Raw genomic sequence first — 22,242 nt, forward strand, 5'->3', positions numbered from 1 at the left:
TGAACCTACACCCCCCCCCCCCCCCCCCCCTCCCCGCTTTTTTAAAAATATATTTTGTCTTATTTTCCTGCGAGATTCTGCAATTGTAGAAACTGAAACGGTGCTTAAGAAAACACGTTAACACAAGTGAAGTCGGAAAGACAAAAAAAAGAAATCCGATTTGAAGGTGTTTCAGGCCGGTGCGTAAGAGGCGCATCGCGTTTCCGAGCGCACAGATGGAAAGTGACATCTGGAGAAGAGACGGAATTCAATTAGAAGCTGGTGTCTTCTCTCTGTGTCTGCAGGAGAGAGGGGAAAAAACCTGCAGCACAAAAGACGTCAGTGTTTGAGCCTGCTGCGTGCAGACAGCTGCAGCCATCCTGTTGTTGCTGTTGTTGTTGTTGTTGTTGTTGTTGTTGTTGTTGTTGTTGTTGTTGTTGTTGTTGTTGTTGTTGCTGTTGTTAGACGGGCTTGTGACGCATTTTCATCTGATGCGTTTTCATTCTGTCTTCAGCGAGAGTGAAGAGAAGGATAAACCCAGCTTTTATTCTTTATGCACAAATTCTACTTCCTGCATATTATAAATGTTAAAATGACAATAGCTGTGCTCAGCATAACGCTGGTGGAGGGGGAACCCAGGGGGGGCACTTTATCAACCTTACATTTAGCTTCTGTGTAAATAAAGTGATTAATTTACAGATTCTACACGAAGAAGCGGGTAAATGTTTTATCTCATGGACAGGTTGTGGTGTGTGTTATATATTTCCCTGTTGTCTCCCATTAACTCGTCCCGTTGTTTTCCAGATGCTGCAGCCAGCTCCTGGAGAGCACAGCTCGGCTCTCCTGGCCTCTCCGGCCCCTCTGAGCCTTTATCTGCGCTTCCCAAGTGACCAGGAGACCAGCCAGTGGATTAACATAAAAATCTTATTCCGGGGGATAAGATTAGGAAACATATTACCCTCAAACGCGGCCTTGGCACGGGCGAGAGCCAGGCAAGGAATCAATTACTAAATTACTCCAACCTCTAAGTCGACATTAACGCAGAGAAATGCCATCGACCGGTTCTGAAATAAGATTTCGCAAAGATGTGATCATTAAATCTCTTGCCAGTGTTCAAGAATTTGATTCATAAAATCGTCTGAAATGAGATGGAATTAAATTCTTATCGGAGCTCTTGTCATCGTTTCATCCCGCGCTGCTTAACGCGGGTCAATGGCCTTCATGAGATTTCCCCTGTAAATAAACTTAGTAATTGAATCCGCCTCTCCACGACACATTGTTTGGTTGTTATTAATTTATTGCAGCCATGCAGGCGGACGGATGGGGCATGCAGGCTTGAGTCTGGCCTGGGTGCCGCTGCAGCTCCTCTCAAAATGTTGGAAATCACAGACACCGGACCAGCACAACTCTGCTGAGACTCAGTGAAGCTGCGACGAGCTTTGAGGGTGGGGGGGCTATCTGGAACATCATCTGTCATTTTTTTTTTTTTTTTTTTTTTTTTTTGCCCGCTGCATTTCACCTCCCAGCGGGGGTCAGAGCATATTTTATTTAGCATAGTCTACTGGCATTACCCCCCCCCCCCACCCCCACCCCTCCTACCCCAACCCCAGCATTAGCAATTGACGATTATTAGCCCCAGCCTCATAAATCAGCTGCGTGACCCGTTATTATTGTTGAATAGAATAGCTGTTGGGGAAGTGAGGGTCAGTGTCATTAACTTGCCCTCCCACCCCCTACCCCCCTCCCTCTCCACATCCACCCCCTCCTCCACCGCCCCACACCATCCTCGGGCCCCCTGAAGGCATTTGGCCCTCTATACAAGGACCTGCTGGCTAATAATGCCGTGTGGTCGGCCTGAAAGCTTAATCACACATGCATTAAGCGGCAGACAGCGGCCTTTTGTGCGCACGTAGGTTTACTGGAATTAAGCGATTAATGGTCATCTGAGCGGCAGGCGACAAGGCGGCGCATCGAGAATGATGGAGCGGTTTTTAATGTCAAAAAGAGAGAGAGAGAGGGAGAGGGAGAGAGAGAGAGGGACTGGTCTGTAGGAGCGGAGGCGTCAGGGTGAAAGAAAGGAAGCAAAGAAGCAAAGAAGGAGGGAAGGAGGGAGGGGTGGGCAGCAATTACAGTAGGCCGTGTCTCCCAATCCATCATAAAACGTCAAGGTCATTGTGAATTATATTGATTATTATACAACACATTGTAATGTTTATTACACCCCCCCTCCCCACTTCCACATTATAATATGCAAAAGAAACTACATGTAAACACCTGCTATCAGTTTCTAAAGCTGCTAATTTGTCTCGCCTCCTGCAGCCCCCCCCCCCCCCCCTTCTCAATTTCATATTCTTTTGATGTGTTATGGCCAAACATGTGGCCTCAGTTCTACATAAAACTCTTTATTTTGCCCCCAGCCTCCATCTGCATAAACCATCAGGCAGCTTCTATGAATGATTATTTCCATATAGTCAAAAGAGCCCCAGCAAGGGCCTCCAGTAGTCATAACACACAACAGGATATCTATCTGTTGTTTCAGATGGACCTGCCGAGTCAAAAACACAATCATTTATCAGTAATTGAACACATCCATAGATTGTGGTGCATGTTGACTGTGGCAATTAGACATTATAACAAAGCTTTCATCATTAACAGTAGAGGAACAACATCCCTTAAAATAGCTTAAATACACATTTCTTAAACTCACCACACACCCACTGCTCATCCAACAGGGGTGTTTTGAGTAGTTTTGCCTGATTAAGCCTCTACTCAGTCTGCAGGTGTGTCTTATTGGCACCTGCCTCACTCACCTGTTAGGTCTGATGCACCTGTTGGGATGGAGCAGCTTACGCCTTATGATATGTGGACTTCCAGCAAAGCTACACCCAGATTTAGCCTGAGGATCTATCTAATCGATCTAATCTGCTGCCCAAGGAAAGGTAATGCCACAGTGTAGAAATACTCTGTGTAATAGTCCTGTATTCAAAACTTTACCTTTGTAAAAATAAACAAGTATTGGCTTCAAAATATTCTCAGTGTACCAGATGTAAAAGTACTCAGGCAGAATGACCTCTATCAGAATAATGTACTGTTATTGTTATTGGAATATAATTATTGATGCATTATTGTGTGAGCATCACTAATGTTGTATGTGATAAAGGTGGAGCTAATCTTAACTACTTTGAATAGTGCTGCATTTTATATTTATTTATTAGTTAATTACATTTTGCATTAATCATATGAATCTGTCAAATAAGTAAAAGGCAGACTACATTGTTTCCCTCTGAAATGTCATGGAGTAGAAGTAGAAATTCCACTCACTTAATTTGAACAGTCACCTTTATATGGCCACTTAACCGCACGCCCACTTTTTCTTTTTATTTGTTTGCTTTATTTGTTAGTTTGCCTTTTGATGCTTTATTGTGCTTCAACTCGACTCTTAACCAGATTCCTAAATACTCCAGCTGCTGTTGATATAACTAATATATTTTTTCATCCAAATGTTCATCCCAACATGGTTTGATAGTAGAACTGTTATTTCCTATTCATGCAAGTCTACTTGACAGCATTTCTCATAAATAATATCTATTAAAAGTGGAAATGGATTAAAGTGAAAATTATTGATAATTATTTGATAGATCATACTGTGGACCTCTACTGGGTCTTGTCATTAATGATTTGTGAATAATGAAGAGAGCCATTTCAAGAATTTCTTAAATTGAGAATGGATGTTATCAGGTTAACTTTAAAACAGAGCTGCAGATGTTGTTTCTTTAACAAAAGATGTATACTTCCACAACAGCTGAAAGACTAATATCAGTCAAAATCAACAGTTTACCTTTAGTAAATGGTTTTATAATACCAGACAGCAGATTTTGGATCTGAACATCTCAGTGCTGTGAATGTTTCTGTTTGTTTATCCAAAGTTTTTGTTGAATCACATTCATCTTTGAGCACGAGGATCCTCGCTAACAGAACCCTCAGATTAGTAAACTGTATATTGGACATGAGGATGTCAAGTTCCTTGAATTTCATGTACGCTTTGTCATTATTGCTCCTCCTCTGAAAAGCCATCCATATTGATGGCAGAGGATGATTTATATTGCCATGACCACCATCCAATGGCAGCGCCTGTTGATCAATCAAACCTAATTTGATTGGATGGAATACTTAAAGAACAGCCAGATGGGAGCCATCAGAGTCTGTCTGTCCACTGCAGACTCTGATTCACTTCCTGTTCCCAGAAGGCCTCTCTCTGGGCTCTGAAGGATGATGCTGCACCATAGATCTGGAACAACTAGATCGGATATTTCCACTGAAATCAATGTGTGGATCGTGAATGGGCTGTGCTCAAAATGGGTGTTATATATGTGTTAGTGTTAGCATTGCACATGGCTTAGAGAGCCCATATGTTGCTTGTTTAAGGATTTTAACATAATTTTTAGCAGCAGCAGAGCTCAGTGTAGCTGCATGTTCCTGAGTCTCCAGAGTTGTCTGGCAACTGAAGCAACGATGGGAGTCATAGTGAGGAGGGAAACATGGGTGTAAAGATGAAAAGTAACAGAGATAGTTGTGCAACTGGCGCCTTATGAGACTCCAACCATGCAAGCAGCTCTGAGATGCCGTACTTAGCTCAATAATGGTTTGAGCTAAATGCTAACATGGTGGTCGCAACATACTGATGTTTAGCAGGTATGTTTACCGTCTTAACTTAGGGTGTTAGTTTGCTGATATTTGCTATTAAGCTGCTAATTAAATTGCTTTGCTGTACAAATTCAAACTTTGACTTGATTACAATTCATTGTAAGAGGAACATGAATGTGTTCACCAAATTTCATGTTAAGTCCATCCATTAATTGGTGAGAAATTTCACTTAAAGCATCATAAGTCAACTTTGTGGTGATGCTTTAGGTAAAGTGAGGGAATTATGAAAGTGAGTAGGATTAATTATCTTTGCACAAAATTTTATGGTAATCAATTTAATAGTTGTTGAACATCGCCATCCTTAGAGCCAAGTCGCTGGCTTGACTACGAGTTTATGCTGGCTGTCATAGCTGTACGAAAAGAGTGCTATGGTACGCCTCTTCATGTCTTTTCTATCTCATGTGTATCTATGCTGTGTATCTTCCCTCCCCTGTGGAAGCTTGACGTGACAAATAGCTGGATCTGCACTTTTCTGCAGCAAAACCAACATGCCCCTCATCATCGCTGGGTGCAAATTTGATCAGAACACACCCAGAATCCCCTGGCTGTCTGATGATGAATTGGCATATTAGGGACGATGTTTATGCATCAGACCAGCACTCTCCGGCAAATGACAGTAAATTGCCTCTCAGACAAATCTCTGGTCTGGGATTCCAGTGACTGGGGATGAATTGAAACTTCTTCATGGATCCCATTGCTTCCAGAAAATCTTTTTTAAGCAGAGCAGATGATGACTTGTCTTTAATTGGCTGAGATTGGCAGATACTTTACTCTGAAATTAGTCTCTTTCAACTCATCTGACTACAAAGGTGCAAAGGTTAGATGAAACAAAATCAAACTCCACAGCAGCTCCTCCAGTACTGCTGCTGCTGGCTTAAATAAAGCCTGAGACAAAGCCACACTTTTTAAACAACTGCTTTTTATCTACCAAGTATTTTGTTCAGATGTTTTGTATATCTTTTGACATTTGCTAAAAGTAAATATCATGTGAAACAAACTTGAGTACGCTGAAGCACAAGTACAAATTGGTGGTTATTGCTACATTAATCCGCAAATTATTATTACTGTTTGTTTACCTTTTAATAAACTCTGTCAAATGTAATGTCCAGTTGACGGAGTGAGCTCTTGAAGTCAGGAGTTGAACTTTGCTGTTCATATAGCTTTTATATGAATTAACGTCACTGTAAGCTGGTCTAGCTCAGCCTGGTCCAGGTCCAGATTGAAGCCATAGAATGAAAACCAATAGCCCTGGGCTGATATAGAGTAGCAGTGAGAAGACAGAGGGAACCATAAGAGGAGCAATAAAGCTAATGTGATCAAAGAAAATGGCTCTCTGAAAAGAGGTGGGATGAAAGCCATACCCCTTAAATCTGGGGTTGCAGGCCCTGGCAGAGGTGACAGAATGATGAAGTTTCTATTGGATTTTCTGAGAGTAGAGGCAAAGTAGCCCTAAACCACTGCCACACACATGTTGGACCTGAAATTGATAGGAAGTATGTGTTCATAAGGAAAATTACGTCATCCCAGACTCAAGGAACTGTGGTGTATACATTAAGTGAATCTATTGATGAGTGGCTTTAGCATTTGAGGTTGTATTGACATCATAACCCATGGTATCAGAAGGAGAGTGTTTCTAGTAGTGGTAACAGTTAAGTAAATTAGCTGTGGTAGCTAGTCTTCGCTAATTAGCATATGTACAGTTAGCATGTGAATATGCTAGTCTAACCATAAATCATAGGTCAAAAAATTCTTAAGAGATTTTGGGAACTTGTCACAACTGCTATGTCTCCCATTTGAAAAACAAATACAGAAGTCTTCCCTGTAACCTCTGAGATAGAGCTGATTCAGGTAGTTTAATTAAAGCTATACTGTTTGTGTCCATCTACTTGCTAAAAAAAAGAACTGCTACAAATAATTGCACAATAAAAGAAATTGTTATAACGTACTTTTTACATGAGTTATCACAATGCTGGTGTGGCAAGGGGGTAGAGTGTTAGTCCTAAATTGAAATTGTTGAAATAGCCATTCAGACATTGCATGTCAGAGCAGCGTTAGCATGTTAGCATGTTATACATACAGTTATCATCATAGCTTGCAGTCATTTTGCATTGTTAAACATGCTAACATGTTGGATGTTAGCATGTCATGTTGTATTCAAACTTAAATGCACAGCTCATGCAATTAGGCTATAACCCACTAGATGTGGTGGTAAACTGTCATGAACTGTGATGTAAAAGTCTTGAAAAATCACAAAGGCACCCAAAGGCACTAAAGTCAATGACCGTAAACATATGTTTCCATGGCAGTCCATCCAATAGTAGACCGACAGTGGCATATACAAGTGTAGCCTAAATTAAATTGTTGGTTCTGTGGAGAACTTGATGAAAATGTACATTAATTCAAGGAATCAGGTTGATTTGTGTTGTAACTTCATTAGAGTAACAGCTAATCTCATATTCTGATTATGACAAACTCAGTTCACATGGATGGTTTATTACTGTACCATGGAAACACAGTGTGTACTATCTTTCACAGTGTTTACAGAAAGCAGTACCTAACAAGACCATTGTGCCATGTTTGTTAAGAATACATCCATTTCTTTTCTTTATAGGAAGTAAAGTTGTTCAGTTAAAGACAAAATTATGGCCTCTTTGTTTTCAGCCTTTTTTGACAATATTCTACCAACTGGTTTGATAAAGTTTTGAGGTAAACAGCTTGAACTGAATGCTCTTGATACCTTTTGGACTTTACAATCAAAACACATTATATTTTTTCATCTATATGGGGTATCTTAAATGTATTGGTCATCAGCAGCATATAACACCCACAGGCAACAACTTGGGTACGTTGAGGTTGTGTTAAGCCCCCATTCAAAAGCAATCACAAAATGCCCACCAGTTTGCAACCAGCATTTGTCCGCCCTCTCCTTCCCCTGGTTGTGTTTGCAGGTTTGCATCTGAATCAGGGGGCTGGCGGGGGCCCGAGCGCTCAGCCACGTGGACCAGATTGATGTCATTGTCTCGGCACACTGACCTTTGCTGTAATACCCACGACAGACATCACAAACTCTCACATCAATTTAGCCCAATTGGATGTGGCATGTCTTGGCTAACTCAATTTGTGGAGAAATGCACCTGTCTCTGCCTTCCCTCCCTATAGATTTACTCAAGGGGAGGGGGGAGGAGGTGGTATTGCAGGGAAGAGAAAGAGAGAGTGAGGGGAGGGTTTAGGAGTGGAGTTGGCTGCTGATCCAACATCCACCACCCTCCCCCCTCCTCACCACCTCACCCACAAAAACATTCACCCACATGCATATAAACACCATACACCAACTTTCTGCTTTCTCTCAGCTCTTTTCCCTTGGCCATACTTTGCAGATGTAGCTCCTCTGCAGCAGCAGCACACACCCTGAATGCTGTGTGCGTGTGTGCGTGCGTGCATGCGTGCGTGTGCGTGCATGGGTGTGTGTGAGTGTGTGTGTTTTCCAAGGTCTGGGCAGAGCGTCTGGGAGGAGCAGAAGGAGAGCCATTAGCCCAGCAGTAATGAGATTAGGGCGACGTTAAAGGGGGATGTGAATTTAAACAGCCAGCAGAGAGAAGAAGAGGAAAAGTTGGAGGTGTTATTAAGGTTGTTCATTACTCATATGCTCTCAGGGTGTGTGTGTGTGTGTGTGCGTGTGTTTGTGTATGAAGCATATGCTGAAGTATGGTCTGCAAGGTCACTTTTGTATGCAGCATATGTGCCCGTGCAGTACATGGGATTTGAAGAGCTGTGAAGTATGTATGCATTCATAACAGCTTGTTGGTTTAGGCGTACATGTGCTCTTGAGCGTGTTCAGCAACACACATCAGTGTATGCATGTGCATTTATGTGTGTTTGTTTTATGCAAAGTGGCGAGTTGTCAGAGATGAATAATATGTGTTGGGATCTGAGCATTAGGTAATGAGCAGCATGCTGTGAGGTGAGGCATAAGCCCTCCATCTGCACTGATACTTGTAACCACAAACACACAACACATTTGTTCTACTATCCTTGTGAGGACGTGCATCTCGTTCCCTAACCACTAATCCTTGCCAAAACTGAATATTAAAGCTGCAGGCTTACATTAACACTAGTTCATATTACTTAGACTGAGGTCATTTGAACACAGCTCCACAGATGATTCTACTGTCTCTCAACTTTTGGATAATTACGTTCCACAATGTTTTGGTTCACTCTTACAGTTCTCGTCATTGTTGTTTGCAGCAGAAAATGCTCTGATGAAGCCACCGTAAAGCACCTGCCCAGCTCCAAACAGCAAACATAAAAAGTTTGCAATCATCTGGTGAACACATCGAGCAGTTAGCCAGATATTTTTCTCAAAAGATGGTGGAGAGGAAAATATGGCTAAAAGAAGAGTCAGTGTTGGACTTTGATTGCTCAAGCAGCCAAAAGCATGACTCCAATATTGTGATGTGTAAATAAGCAAAAGTTCTCCATATCATGAGAAAAGTTAATGATATGTCAGTGTTGTGTTTATGGCTTCTTTCCACTGCCCCCAAGTGGTCAAAAAATCAGTCCATATAGGTTTAAAGCTTCTAATAGGGTACAGCACTTTATACCATGATAATTTGTCAAAGCGGAGTCTGTCAGATTGTTTTGGATTTTTTCTGTCCCCTAGTGGCCAAAAAATTTACTATCATACCTTTAAATTTTAAGTGAAAAACAAGTGCTCAACCATAACTATCAAAAACCAACAAAACCTTCCTCTTTTGAAGTATACTCCTCATCATCTGTTCTTGTAAGGTATATTGGTATACTACAATAGGCATTATAGTTAAGCATGTAAAAGACCTTTAAAGCCTCACATGCATGAGTGAACGTGCACGCCCGCAAACGGATGTTGAGATAACATTTGCAGGCCTTATAGATTTTCCCTGCAGTGGTATTGACAGGCGAGTCAATAAGCCAGCAGGATAGAGGCAAACCTAACCTTACTATTCACTTAACATTGACTTGACTGGAACCTCCTGGACATCACAGTGAAAAGAGCAAAGCATGTTAAAATACCAAAATACCAAACATTTAGCATTTCAACGTGGCTAAGAGTGCTGCTATTACACTGAACAGAAAGTATCATTTGCTTTTTGGTTAAGGGTGTTTAAGTGAATTCATAAGTGGATGTACATTTTAGAATAGGTAAAACCAGATAGGATTACAAAATTTACAGTACTGCTGCAATATTTTAGCAAATTCTGAATGTCCCGAGTAAATGGATAGGCAGCTGATAAGGGGATTGAGCTGCAAGTTTCTATAGACATTTGATGGGCTACCACATTTTGCCATGAAAACATAAATTGGAATCCTTTGGAATCAAATTCAAGTTAACAATGGTTGCTGTTTTCAGTGAGCATAGTACTATGTTTTACAACCACATTTCAACCCTGGGGAGGTGAGATTAAAGGTTCTTGACCTTAGAAACAGCAGTAAACAAAGCAATCTCACCACAGGGTCCATTTAATGGCAGTGTTGGAGCTTTTGATCATTACATCTTCTTCAGCAGATGGAGTTGGCCAAGTTGTCATATTATAGTTCAAATGTGTTCCAATTTAAGTTCCTCTGTGAACATCATGGACTTCCTGTTTATGTTGGCTTAAAAGTTGACAAAACAATTTAAACAATATAATGTGACGTAATGAAAAATAATGATAGGATGGAAAGCTAAAGACCAGCCACTAATGGGACCTAATGAGACTGTTTTGTCAAATACAGGGTAGTGTTTATTACCAAAGTCATAGCTGTGGTTGGAGGATGTCAAAAGGCATTCTGGGAAATGTAGGAAATCACTAACTGTGGTAGAATTAGATGAAGCAGGCTGAGGACACCGTAAAACTGAAATGTACTGACAGATTTATGATATCTGACAGGCTCAGTTTTATTTATGAAGTGCCTGATCAGGTTACATACACATGATATGCACACACACACACACACACACACACACACACACACATAATCACACACAGCCTACAAACATGTTTTTTCCTCTCTTGTTCCCAGCCAAAGGTCCAGTCAGTGACCTATTACAGCCAGGCTGCACAGAGTGACCCCCGCTGCCCCCTCACACCACCACCACCCATCCTTTGCCCCGCTCCCCACCCGAATGCTGAGGCATCACTGCTTCTGAGCACACAGTCCTGTAGCACCCCCTGACCCCGCGCTGTCCCCCATTATAGAGCAGTCAGAAAGCTTTTAGGGGCTCCGGTAACGCTGAAAGATTGATGGCGTAAAATGGGGTGGAGGAGGGGGGAAGAGCAGGTGGTTAAGAAGAGAATGTCCTGCTTAATGGGTTGCCAGGAATGTAATTCAATAATTATGAAAAGTGACTCAGGAGAGCTGGCTGGATGGATGGATGGTTGGATGGCTACTGAGGGAAGCAGGGAGGCTGCCAACCCTCTGCACATGCCTGAGCATCCTCAGCCTCCTGGTCCAGCAAAAACAGGTGAACAGATTTCTCTTTCACTCATTCAACCTTAATTTGAAACCACCAAAAAAAGTTCAGATTTTAGAAATACTAAGGGCACAAATTCAAATTGGCCAATGCAACCCACCCTCGCTATAAAACCAAAAACCCATTTATGTGCACCCCTGGTTCCAGAGGAAAAAGTCCCATTTATTTTTCCCACAGACAAAGTTTCATGACTGACAGTTGGAGTTGTTAAATCATCAGACCGAAAGATGATGAACTGTTTCTTGTTAATTGATTTAAAAAGTCAAAGGTGCCAGCCTGTGTAAATACAATTTTCAGGGGGTAAGTTAACTATGACTCCCAAGGTGCATTTTGGTGCAGAACATCCAATCATAATGGTTTAAATTATTTTAAGTAAGCAGCTAATGGTAGGTGGAAGCTAGAGATTACACCGTTGAGAAAAACTGACAAGTCAATCTGCAGCTTAAACCAATTTACTTTTGAATTCTGGGTAACTTTTGGATGAATTAAGCAACTGTGGTGCTGATTTTAGTTTAGTGACACTCCTGTATTAGCATATATTCAGCTCACAGAACTAATCATCATTATTTCTCAATGTTAATTAACCCATTTCCCAAGTTACACCTCTACTTTCAAATCAAAACAAAGTTGGCATCCAATCAGTCATCTGAATAAAAAAACAGAGTCAACAGTTTTCTAAAAAGAACAGCAGTTAGCTGTGGTTAGCTCAAATGCTAATACATGAGGGACAAAAACTAAAGCTGAGTAGTATCAGGAACCTGATTCCAAACAGTGGATATGCTCTTTGTGAACTGGCCCTTTTTGAAGGTAAATGTAGGAAGTAATCTAGATGTGCTAATGTCTGCAGCTTATGTTAGACAGGACAAACACAGTGTTTAATCCATTTTAACACTCTTGTTATTGTGTTTTCTGTTTTTAGAAAGGCTAAAAAATAACAGACACCACACTCCAAACTGATTGCCAGTGCCTAGTTACAGCTATGGTTGGACTATTGCTGTTCACTGGAGGGGTTTAGCAAACCAGGTGTGATTTGTCAGTATTTCTAAAATGTAAAGACCTCATCATTTTGATTAAATCATGAGATTCTCAAACTCGGACACTGTACTGACACGACCTCAGTGTCCTCAGTGCTCCAAATACATCACTACACATTACCGGAGGTTCATTATTCAATAATAGAGTTTGATATAGTACAGTTGCTTCATCCTCAACCTTCATAGTCCAAGGTGATTGTAGACAAATTTGTATATATTTCTACTATTATTGTCTGTTTGTCTATAGCTTATTACCAAACACAAATTCTGTGGCTGCACTGCTACTTTTTTAAAATCACATTTCAGGATGGATTTCTTCAACTGTCTATGTTCACTATCTGAGTTTACTGATTAGATTAAAGCTATTGCTTTGCCTCAAACTCTGTGTGTCATCAGTATTTCACAGAACAGATGCAAACACTGTGGACCCGCTGCATCACTTTAAAGACTGTAAGTATGACTTCAGTTACTTTTTTCTTTTGATTCTGTCAGAATCACTTACAGAACAAAAAAACAGAAAACTTTGTGTAATATTGGTCTGAACTGAAGCTATGTTAATGCGTAGTTATTGTTTTTGTGTTATCGTGTACAGCAGATGTTTTGTTCAGTGCAAGAACATTATCTACTGCTGATTGCAATATTGTTTTTTTTGTTCTTTTGTTCAAAAGTTGACACTGTAATTTATCTGATAAATGAGCCTCATAACTTTTGAAACTTTACAGCACAATACAAGTGTTCTCAGACAAATTGGCTTTAGTTTCTGTGCTACAAAAAAAGGCAATTTTGCTTTATTCTTTATTTGGCAACAGCGAATTGTTATTTTTATGTACTGTACACGGCTTCCGTTTCACATTTCAATACATACCGATTTTATTTACTGGATTTAACAGGCGCACAATAAAGTATCTTCTGTGCAGGAGCAGTACTTTACAGTTTTGATGTGATTTGCAAACTGTAGCATATACATCTGACCTCAGTATGTCAATAAATCCCTTCTCCAGTTGGTGAAAGTCTTCCCATCAACTCTTCCTCATCTTTCATCTATTTCGTCCTCCCTCTCTCTACCCAGGGTCTACTTTTGTTCTGTCTTCTTACTTTTGCTCTCCAAGATGTATTGATAATTTCCAGCAAAAATACGATTTCAGTTTATTCTACAGAGCAAAAAATCTAATAGCTGAGTCCTCAATTCAATTGTGTTTTACCGGAGTGGAGAACAATAAACAAGGAGGAGGGTTCAGCTCCAGACGTTCACCATGAGATTATTGTTCAAAAGAGATCTGATATGATTACAGGAAGCAATAGATGATAATTACATCAGAACATGACTTTTCCTCAGCGAACACTTATATTCATCTGGGTTATGCATCGGCCCAAAACTGAAATGTGGCAATGCATGAGATGACATGGCCTACTAGTCCCAGAGACTTGGGGGGGGGAGGTGGTGTTTGCAGTCATTGCAGGGTCATGAGGCTAGAGTCCATTTATGATGTTTGGTGGAGTTGTTTGTCCAAAATACTACACTGTGGCATCACTGTGTGTATTTTTACTGTATGGATTGTCTCTCTGACAGCTTTAGTGTGACATAGATTAAACATTTGTGTAAGTCAATAATTCTGTGACACCTATTAACCTATTAATGGTGTTATGTTAATGTAAATAATTAGAGGAAAATCTGCATTTTTGTGCATTTCCAAAGTCAGTATGGGTTTACAGACATGACCCTTCTCAACATCAGAAAACATTACAGATTTTAAGGTGTGCATGTATTAAATAATAAGTGTCCTTTTACTCAGTGTGTTAGAATCACCAGAATATGATTTTTTATTTTTTATTTTTTTTGTTTAGATCTTCAGCAGGTGGTTAATACAGTTGTGGAAGAAATATTCAGAGCAGAAAACTTAAGTAAAAATAAACATACCACAATGTCAAAATACTTAATTAAAGTTTTGTTGACAACTTACTTAGTTGAATAGAAGTACAGATCTGTAATCAGCAAAATGTACCCTGAAATCACAAGTAACAATACTTACTATGCATTACAGACCCTTTCAGAGTGTTATACTGTTATTACTGTATTATTTTATTATCAACCTATAAGGAGCATTATAATGTTGTTTGCTATTTTTAACTAACTCATGTACTGTTGAATTACTTAATTTATGCATCATAGCTTATAAACTGATTATATATTGTAAATGGAAAATCTGAAACTGTTAAGCAACAAGTAACAAATTTAGTGGAGTAAAAAAGTGGAATAGTTGTCTCTGAAATGTTATGTGGCATTAAATGTAAATACTCAAATAAAGCACAAGTACCTGAGTGAATGATACTTCCCACCACTGATTGTCTGCAAAGAGCTTTATTGTACAATATTGTATATAGTGTAATAATCTGACATGACATGAAACAGTTTCTTCTTTACATTACAGACAGGGACATACAATTATTTCCCACACAGTACAATTGAAGTGTCACTCTAGCAAGAGAACACATAGATGCACAATATAGATTAAACAAAAAAAATTAAAATCTAGCACCAATGACATAAAATACAGAAATAGAATATAGGTGTTAAGTATGCCACACATAAATAGTAACAATGTAATTGTATTGTTGAAACACAAATAAACACAAACAAAGTGAGAGGATAATTAAGTTCTGATAGAGAAATGGAAGTGGGTGACAAATAAACTGTCTTGTAAAATCTCAGCTAAGCACTGATCCCTGTTGTGATTGAACCTGTGTGTTGGCGTCACACCAGGTTTGTCTCCGCTGGTGAGCCAGTCCCTCAGAAAGTTGGCACCACAGTCACTGAACACAACCTGTGGAGAAAAAGCAAAACAAACAGAAAAACAAACTTGGAGTAATGACACTCACAGTTTGCCAGAGTCGGCTGTTTGGCAAAGAGCGAGTGGTGGTGAGGGCCAGGCGATGAAAGATGGCCACTTTTACAAGGCAAGACAATGCAAAAGAAAAATAACAAAACTGGCCAACTTTGATGGCCCCTGAATATATTGGACACTCTGCCTTGGCTGTGTGTGTGTGTGTGTGTGTGTGTGTGTGTGTATGTGTGTGTGTGTGTGCCTGCAGCAGCGGGTGGGGGGCAGAGGGGTTAAGTAGGATAGAAGGCACCCATACTTCAGATTGGCAGCAAGCTGCCGCAAGGATAATCTAATCAGGGGATGCAATTCAATTAGCCAAGGGTCTCTGGGGCCACTGAGCCAGGCAGCCGGTGGCAGCGCTGCTACCGAGGGGGCTGCTGCCTCCACACCCGACACCCCGACGCTAGTCTCCACTGGGTCCTGGCCGCTGCACATGAATGCAGATGAAATTTGAAATATGAAAATCTCCAATAATTTATGGAAGTTGTCAGGAACACAGAGCCAAGCTGCTGCTGTTGGCCGAGGGGAGAGAGAGGGGAGGGAGGGGGACAGGGGTGTTATTTTTCTATGGAGTTAAAATTGTCTTACAGCTGCTACTGCTGCTGCTGCTGCTGCTGAATAGTGACATTATAACATATATTACAGTTTAGTGTCTGTGTTATTGCCATTTCAGCGTTTGTCATGTTTACTGTACATTGTTAATGTGTCTGTCTAATATATAAATAATAAATAAACATGTTTACAGCCTGGTACCAAAAACTGTTTTGGTCTCTATCACTAATTTCCCTCTTCATGACAACAATAGGGGGTTGAAGTTTTATATAAGTTACCACTTAAAATTTTATCAAGGCTTAAAGTTATGTCGAGTTGAGGGCATGGTCAATTAGAGTGACAGGTGACTAGTTGCTTGGTGTTTAGCTGCCAGCTTTCTGCTCAGCGTCACCTCAGGTAATTTGAGTCACTGAACTCATGGCCACATTCGAAGTGTTGGTGCCTTTTGGAGGAGTTTTCATGCAAATATTGGACTGATCATATGGCTGAGAATGTGATGAAGTCAGTGCTCCTGTTTTTTGAAGTGAGTGAATTTTTTATTTATATGTTAGCATTAATTAGCAGGTATCAGTGTGTATGCTCACAATACCTGGCTTCTTAGCTTGGTTCATTAGCATGTTAATTAGCCTTGGGACACTCAAATGGCCAGTTTTGCTAACAATGCTACCGGGAGCGTATGCTTGCCACAGTTATTATATCGGCATGCAGTGAAGGCTCGATTCCACTCACACCCACCTCTTTGTCCATTTTTGGATAAACTAGGAGTTGGATGGAGGCAGACACAACCTAGAGACTAGAGGGCAGCCCCCTCTGAGCTTCAAAACTCTTCAGAAATCTATGGGTGAGGTCACAGAGGTGACTTCCATCTTTATATAAAGTCTATGGTGAGGACCACTTAATTTCTGGTAAAGCTAATGTTTTGTGGCACAGGTTTTGTTTGACAACAGGGATATCTTATATGATGAATGAGAATCTTGTGTTGCTTACTTAACTGAAAAAAATAATGAACAAAATGCAGGAAAGTCTTTCAAAGTAGGTTTTGTCTATCATTGAGTCCGACATTCAGTTGCCAGTTTATAGGTACACCCAGCTAAAACTAAAGCAGGCCCACAGTACAACAACCTTGCAATAATCATGGAGGTGTCTGTTGTATTTTAGATATTAGTGATGTTAGAGTAAACAATAGACAGACCTCTACTACAATATGATTCAACATCACCAAAAACATCCTCCTCCAAAATGTCCATAACATTCAGTCAACATTTCTAAAACAGTTTCAAATAAACCATAAGGTAGGATTTATTGCCCAACTGTAGCACACTGCATTTGTTTTAGCTGGGTGTACCTAATAAACTGGCAGCCAGGTGTAAGTCTTGTTTTCTTTAACCTAACCCATGTTTCGATATTTTTCTGATTTTTGAATGTTGTAGTTTAAAACAAGTCCAAATAGAGCAGACTGTTACATCAGAGTGAAGAAAATTGACACTCGCAAATTTCTCAAAGAACAACTTAATTTGTATTGAAGACAGATTTAAATTTTCTCACTGCACAGGCAACTTTGCTCAGTTCTTTAAAGGAACTTTATGGGAAATGTCCTTTAGCTTTCTTGCAGAGAGTGAGATGAGAAGATTGATATGACTCTCATATCTTTCCATTCAAACACTACAGCCAGTTAGCTTAGCTTAGCATAAAAAGAACGGGGAAACAGCTAGCCTGGCTCCAAACAAAAGTTTAAAAAAAAAACTGCCTTCCAGCATCTCTAAAGCTTGGCACGTTACATCACATTTGTGAAAGAAAGACAAGTTATGATTTGAGGGATGTTATGTGCCAGACTATTTCTTGGCAGGGAGCAACACTGCTCAAATAGTCCAGCATTATTTCTACTGCAGCTTTAGAGGCCCAGACCCAGGGCAGCTGTTTTCACCTTTTCCCCTTTCAATATTTATGCTAAGCTAAGCTAACTAGCTGCTGACTGAAGCTTCATATTTACCTGGCAGATATGATAGAAGTATCAGTCGTCAACTATTGCACCTATTTCACAAATTCCTTTAAGAAAGCTTGCTTGGTTAAATGAAGTCTTTTGCAGTGTGTGTTATACATCCTGGTGATACACCACCATTTATTATAGAAATCTCCATCCCCATAATACTGCACACACCTCCTCCGTGCAGATTTTTCTCCTCCTCCCTCTTCCATCTCTATGTCACATGGCTGTGACATGCACCTCCTCGGGATAAGAGAAGAAGCTGATGAGAGCTGGAGTGGAGGGTGAGGATGGGGGGAGGAGGGTGAGACAGGATGAGATAGAAGATGGAGGGAGAAACCGAGTAAAGAGAGAGAGGGAGAGAGAGAAGCTCTTAGACAGATTATTGCTCATTAGAGGCTGCCTTGCACCGTGCCATTATGTCAGGAGGAATCCTTTTTCATTTGCACAAATTTGCCTGGAATTTTTCTTATTTAGCCTGGCCTCCATTATCAGAGCTGGAAATCAGATTAGCCTATGATTATTCTCTGGCTCGCTTGCCAACATTTCCCCATGCGGCCAACGCCGGTGGCTTGGATTTGTCTTGGCCTTTTGTTAACCTCTGCCCACCAACAATGCACACAACAACAGCCGCAATATGAAATTATTCAGTGCTGGATGATGGCTCCGCCTGAGCACCCACACAGGATTGGATTTGTTCATGCTGTAAACAGATGTTTTCCACGTCAGTCATAAACAGACCATCACGAATCACATCTGTTTTGGATGCATAAATCTCGATATCTGTAATGTACATGTTGCAGGGCAGTCTGGCTTCATTTGAACCCTATGCGTTTTGAAACATGAAGGGAGGGGCAGTGTTGTTTAGTAACTTAGTACATTTATTTAAGTACTGTACTTAAGTACAATTTGAAAGTAGAAATTACAGTTTTTTCACACATCATGAGGAGTACTACAGCATAGGTGAAGAAAGTTGCATAAATCCATTTGTGGCTCCCAAGAGAGCTGTGTAAAGTTTGATAAATTAAAAAAAATGTCGGTTGAATCTAAAGACTACAAGTGAGAATTAAAAAAATCTGGCATTGTGGAGTTAGGAAGAGCTTACCAGGTCTCTGTAACCCCCCTCCTCACCTCTGTTTGAGGCTAGCAGCAGGCCACATTAGTTCCAACTAACATAACACATCTGAATCTGCCTGAACAGTCAGCAGTTGAGTTGCATCGTGGGTTATGTAGGCTCCAGAATAATTTGTGGAATACATAAACAATATAGGTAGCCTACTTGTTACTTACTCCCTAACTATTTATATCTTGTTACCTTGTACATACAAATACAATAAATATCAGAACAAACTATACTAGTACAAAACATAACACTATCTGAGAAGAATTACAGGGCGTAATCTTAAGCATAGTCCATTTATTTAAAGATTTGGTTACTAGGTACTTGCTATTAAGGTTTTACATTTAGAAAATAGTATATCTTATAAAATATAACATATTGTTAAAGATTAAACCAGTAGAGCTAGTCTTTTTCATGGGTGACTCCTTACAAATCCTTATAGTACTTCCTCCGCCACAGGGGGGGATGTAACTGCACATGTCAAAATGACTATTAAACACTGCTGATACTACCAGAAGTACAGAGGAGGAACAGGTGGAATGGTTTCCCATTGCTAAATAATCACTCCAATTAGACAATTAAAATCTGAGGCAGAATCAAGTTATGGATACCCCATGAATAAGCCCCCCACACTAATCCCAAATCAATAAAGACACGTTAGACTGTTACGCTCTCATTAACCTACTGCTTTTGAACTGCTCACACAGATTTTTGTGGCTTTAATTGGCTGTAAAGCAATAAGAGGTAATTTGTTGTTAGTTTTAGGTTCATTAGTAAATGGTATAAGTCGTTGATTGGAATCATGAAACTTAATAATGAGTCAAATATGAGCAGGAGTAAAAATGAACAGCTTCAGACTGCACCTGAACAGGTATCTTAATGTCTTCATTTTAAGCCCAATTCTGTAATGCATGTTTTTTTTTCTGTGTATGATGAAATTTGGCGCTGTGTCAGCAGTGTGTCAGCGTTTGATTTGTTGAGTGCTTTCAGCTTTTCTGTCACTTCCTGAGGTTTGTTTACAATTTGTCATCGCAGGTCTGTAGTTCCTCACAGCGTGAAAACACCCTGATGCTCTGATGAGACCTTGTTACTGCCAACCCTTTTTGGACGTACAGGATTCTGGCTGACAGAGTAGTTTCTTGTTCTGGGCCTATGGCTACAGAAACTAAATGAAAACTCATATAACTTCAAGTGAGGAGACTCATTCTTGACCTGAGGGACATGTGTATGGTAAGTATTCTGAATGCAAAGACACTATATTTAGAGTATGTACCAGTGTTTGTCTTGTCTGTGCCTCCACTATTGTTATCTGTTGTTATCGTAACATACAATACAACTAACATTTTTCTTGTTTTTTCTACCAAGACTTAAAAACAGCTCTGTATTTATAATATCTTCTTAATTAATGCAGGGAAGAGCAGAAATTAAAAGAACAAAGAGCAGATGTTTTGTGGAAACTTCTGTAAATTTATTTTCATAAATGACATTAACATATTAAAAAAGCATCAATATCCATCACTGACTTTGCACATGATATCAAAACTACATAGGAAAATACAAATGCTATAAAAATGGAAATTAATATGATTGAGTTACACAGGGCTTTACTTAGAAAGAATAAATGCTAACATTTCAAAATATTTTAAATCTAATTTTGATTCTGATAAACAACAACAATTCAGACTTTTAGTGTCTTTGGGAAGCTGGATTCAGGTTGTTTTGATATTGTCTTAACTTAAAATCAGTTTAAATCCAGCCCAGTTCTTTGAAAATCAAATGTAAGTGCAACATATGCAGGGTCTGTATAATGATTTCTCATGGCTGATCCCTCTCTGGTCCCTACAGACTAAAGACAACCATGAGGCCATCATTCTCCGCTCTCTCGGGTCTCCATCCTGCCAACTCCAGCCAGGATGGTCTGCAGGACATCGTGTAGCCATGCTGGAGTCACTAAAAGCTGGCTTGGTAGGAGCAGATTGCTTCCTAATTGTGCTTTTCAGAGCTGCTGTGCACTGGGGGTTACAACAGGGCTGCATGCGGTCTGGGGCCACAGCAGTGGACGGAGCACCGAAGGAATCCAACCTAGCAGGGTCTCATTGATCTGCTGAAGCAAAGGTCACCACAGTTATGCATCCGTAGGCTGAGTGATGGCCACCAGAGCAGCAGCAGAGATGTCTTATCACTCACTTGAGGCACTAATCACTTTTTTTGGCTTGTGATAATTTCTAGCGTGTGTGAAAAGCAGCCTGTAGATTTCATTTCCAGTTTGGTTCATCCACTTCCCTTTTTTCCCATTATGCATCCTGAGACTGGATGATCCATCTCTCCCTCTCTTTCTCTCTATTTCTCCATCTCCTGCATCCCTGCACCCCCACACCAGACCCCTCCAGCACTCCACCAGCCAACCCCTGCTATTTTCACCCCACACACATCCGTCGCTGCACTTATCCAGCCTCAGACGGCTGCTGGCTCGATAGCTAAACGGATTATCCAACAACAGAGCACCTCTCCTTCTCCCTCTCTTCCTCTCCCTCTCTCTCTCTGTCTCTCCATGCACTCCTCTAGCCGTGGGTCCTCGGAGGCGGAGGGGTCCTATTGAGCGGGGCCCTGGCTCTCCACTAGCCAGGCTCTTTATTGAGGCGTCTATGGGGCTTTATGCTGCCAGCGCTCGGCCTTGCCCTCGCCATCATCAATCATCCTCGGCTCCAGGGCTGCTATCACTGCCCAGACAGGCAGCCAATCACAGCGTTCCAGGAAGCTCTATAGGAGATGGAGAGGGAAGCAGAAAGGAGAAAAACATAGAGAATCAGTTTGTTTCTTGTTGCTGCCAGTCTCAAGTCTGATTTGATTGGCATCTTCTGTACCTTCTGGGTGCATGACAACACTGGCAGACTGGCCTGTGTGGTATTTGATTAGATCATGAACTGAGAGTCTGAGTCATGAAAGCACATATAACCATGTTAAAATAATAATTGTAGTAGGCATTTGGCAGCAATAACAAAGCCTTTTATGACAGATCTATATTAATCTTATAAGGCAGAATTTTAGAGGGGTTCAGTGTACAAATAATAGCAAAACTATAAATCCCTAAAGGAATAAAGGAATATTCTGACTGATAAAAGCTGATAAGGTCACTGTAAACTCACTGATGGGTGCCACAGCCACACGAGAAGTTTCTGTGGGAATAAGAGAGGTTTATTTAAACAAACGTCGAACTAAAAAGAGAATTTGTATGGTAAAGCTAACTCTCCTATTTTCTTTTTCATCAAGCCTCAACAGTACCTATCCTATGTCGAATTTCCACTCTAGGCTTAACTTTTTTAATAACGATTTTTTTTTTCTCTTTTTCGCTTTTCTTTTTTTTTTTTGCCCCATCTCTCTGCACAGCCCTGAGCTCTCATCCTGCTCCAGGAGAAATAGGCGGAATCTGATTACAGACCTATTTTACAGCAGACGCCGGGGCGCAATAAAGGGAGAGAGAGCACGGAAACGGGACT

The 22,242-nt window shown here is 40.5% G+C and overlaps 1 long non-coding RNA gene across 1 annotated transcript; it reads left to right on the forward strand.

Moving 5' to 3' along the window:
* The first annotated feature begins 19,804 nt into the window (after positions 1 to 19,804).
* On the forward strand, positions 19,805 to 22,242 carry LOC139605913 (uncharacterized). The gene is made up of 3 exons (XR_011684500.1): positions 19,805 to 19,975; positions 20,591 to 20,710; positions 22,133 to 22,242. It is a non-coding gene; the product is annotated as an uncharacterized lncRNA (long non-coding RNA).

This window comes from Trachinotus anak, unplaced genomic scaffold, assembly GCF_046630095.1.
Source record: "Trachinotus anak isolate AG129_WGS33_773 ecotype Australia unplaced genomic scaffold, CSIRO_AGI_Tana_v1 ptg000021l, whole genome shotgun sequence".
NCBI classification, from domain to species: Eukaryota; Metazoa; Chordata; class Actinopteri; order Carangiformes; family Carangidae; genus Trachinotus; species Trachinotus anak.